A 3,581-nucleotide genomic window follows, 5' to 3' on the forward strand; every position below is an offset into this window, starting at 1 on the left:
CAAAATGATAAAAAAATATAAAAAAATAATTTAAAACTATAAAAATAATTCTTTCAAAAATATATTGTTAGACCGACACTAATATCAAACATAATTACATAAATCTAATGACTACTGGTGCAATTTTCTTAAGGTCAAATGATTTTGGCAATAAACAACTTCAAGTCATGGAGTGATCTCTACAAGTTAAATACAAATTGTTTTTTTTTTCTTTAAAGAAGTCAATGGGTTTTATTTATTTATATAGACTAGTCAATTTAGATTTTGAATAAGTCAAGCAAAATCCAATATTTTTTATTTTTTTTTATAAAATTCAACTTGAATTAGATCCCGAGTTGATCTTTCAAGCTACTCAAGTTTCGTTAAAGTGATAATAATCTCCTTCTGATTACTTCTTGACAATAGGGTTTTTCCTTCCATAAAAAAAAAAAAAGGAAAGGAAAGGAAATTGTAGTGAAGAAGTTAATTTCTAGAAAATTATCCAAGCCAGTGTTTCTTTAATTGAATTAGAAGGATTGATTTAAACTTAGTATATAAAAATTAATTTGAGGATATTCTCTACTATCTAATCATATAAAAGAAATGAGAGTGTGATAAATCCCATGCTGCTTATCTATTATTAGGGCATTGGCAATAGTCATTTGGTTCCTTTTCTTCAAATGTTACCATTTTAACAAGTTATTTTGTATTTTATATACAAAGATAAAACAGAGAGGGGAGAGGATTAAAGAGAACAAAAATAGTTAAGATTTTCCATTTATTTTATGATTTTCCTCAAGAACTCTCTATTTTACAAAAAATATTTTATCATCGGGCATATCTATCCTCTTGGAGACTCAAAATCAATAGATAAAAAACCATTTTGGCAGTTGTTTTTTATGGCTCCCCTGCCATTCGAGATGCTATTAGACGTGGATAATGGAGTTCTGATATTCTTTTATTAATTTGCTAGCAATATCAATGACATGGCTAGGTCTGATGTAATCTAGGCAAATCCAAGAACCAGAGCCACTTGCATGTGCTTTGAGACTAGTAAATTGCTGGCTGGCTGGCTGGATTATGTGTTTATGTGCCAAAATCCTTCAAAAAAAAGTCGGCTTCTGTCATCATTGTTTTAAAAAAACTTGGGACAAGCCCTTAACTGATGATAATTAAACCTGCATCTCAGCTCAGATCATATGCTTTCATCTCCCTCCCTCCCGCAAAACTGAAGTGGCCCCCTCTATTGAAGGGAATATCTTAACATGAGAAAAGGCAGAGAGCACATGCCTTGTAGCTGTGAGTTGAGACAGTGGGCTTCAAATCTGCAGTCGATGTGTACACGAATGCTTTATTCTAAAAGCGAGAGTGCCAGCCAAAGCATGATAAGCAGTAGATCATTCACATGCCAAAACTCTGATATATATAGATATATATTCACCTCCACTTATTATTTCGTCCTCTGTTCACTGTCTAAATCTATTTGTTTGTGTCTCAAAGACTTAAATTCCCCCTGTCAATGCCTTGCCTGAAGAGCACGCTAGGCATGGCCCTTTGTAAAACAGATTATGTTGTTGGCGACTGAAACAAAGAAGACAAAACAGAGGAGGAGACAGGTCAGGTGGTTGAGCTTTAAAGAGCTGGTGCTTGTCAAATGCACAGAGTTTCTGCAATTAATCCAATGATATAAATGTTGAAAACAAGATGAGATAATCGTACCTAATAATTGAAAAGGGAAAATTAAACCATACATTTTTGAAGAATCAGCGAAATCATCCCTTTAAAAAGCAGTCAGCATCACCATGTTTCGTCTAAATCCAAATTAAATGAATTGTAAATGCTCTTACATCATCATCCACTGCAAATCTTCTGACATGTACCACAAAACCAGTTCAATTTAGAAAATCATGTTACAATGGCCATGAAGTTTCGAAAGACGAGATTTTTCATTATTGACAGAGTGACATATCCATGGGAGAAACAAAATCAATCGGCACTATTATTTTCACTTCGATCAATATTTTAAAGGGATCAAGGGTGTTTAGGATGAAGCAGCCATGAACAACCTCAAATGTGTTACAGTACAATCGATGGGCCTTCCTACTCAATTTGCATGTAAATATTCTATTTGCTCTGCAAGAAAGGCCGTCTAAACACACAGAACACTGATCCCTCTGCTACTTGAGCTAGTCACATTCTTCAAAATTCAAGATGTCAAGTGGCAGTGGATTCCGTGCGTGCAACGAGGTTGCAGCAAATGTTCAACAGACGAGCTGCTTCTGCACTTGCAATGAGCTAGATTGACAGAAGGGAACTCCTGATCTGCTGCAATTTAAGGCCAATTAATGCACTGAACTGGAAAATTAAATTATTGGTTAACTAAGTGTCTTTCATAAATAGTTTGTAAGCAATCAGCAAAATCAATCATACTCTTCAATGCGGGTGATAACCGTAGCTTTGGATGCAATTCGTATTTGCAGATTAGCATTGGCAAGCCAAAGATTTTTATCCAGTTGATGTGGATAGTATATTCCCAAATGATACAGCTCTGACCTCAATCAGACTCTGGGCAGGTGCTCTTCTTATGGCATCCATCACGTGTTTCACATTTTCTGCATCCTTCCACCTTCCCACTGCAGCATAAAGTTTGGCCTGTTGTTGCAAACGCGGTATTTTAAAAAATAATTATTTTATTTTGATGTTAAAAATAATTTTTTAAAATAAAAAAATATTATTTTAATATATTTTTAAACAAAAAATATTTTAAAATACAACATTTATCATATATATTATAATATACCAAGGAAGTATTAGTATATATATCATGTAGCTAATTGGTTAAGATCGACTTTATATATATATATAAAATATGAATGAATCTACAGTAAAAATAAAGTCATCGAGACAAAAATATTTTATAAAAAAATATAAAATTATTAAAATTATAAGATTTATATTACATCAAAGTATTATTCATAAATGTTCTTGGTCAATGATTTATTAAGACTGGATATTAATTAAAATTGTTGAAACCGATACATATTATGTTTTTTCTTTTATGAAAATAACAAATTGTTCTCATATATTGAGATATAATAAGTATCTGAAACTAATATATAGGTGCTTGTTAGATGACATGTACATTGAATTGACCCGTATGATAAATCCATATAGAGAGATCACATGTGTTTATAAAAAGGCTCACATGATAGTTGTATAAGTGATTTTTAGACTTACAGTCTAAGTTATCTTATATAGAAAGTGTTATATTTTGATCTTGCTACACATTATCCTAATTAAAAGTAATAAATGGGTACATATTGGGTATAACATGAATTATATAAGGTATTTAAGTAATCAAGAGAGATATCAGCACCTTGAATGAATTAAGAAAAATATTACATTTTTTCTCAAATAGTATTGATTGTAAATCCATGCGCAAGGTGAAATGAGATTTTAAAAGAGTTTTAAATCTTATTTAAAGAATCAATAACTATGGTATTGAGAATAAACATGATTTGACAGAATAACACACTTTAAGTTATAATGTCTAAATCAAAATATTGTTGATGAAGGGATAATAATTACACTGAAAAATTAGT

The sequence above is a fragment of the Populus euphratica genome, unplaced genomic scaffold (genome assembly GCF_000495115.2).
Source record: "Populus euphratica unplaced genomic scaffold, PopEup_1.0 scaffold129.1, whole genome shotgun sequence".
NCBI lineage: Eukaryota > Viridiplantae > Streptophyta > Magnoliopsida > Malpighiales > Salicaceae > Populus > Populus euphratica.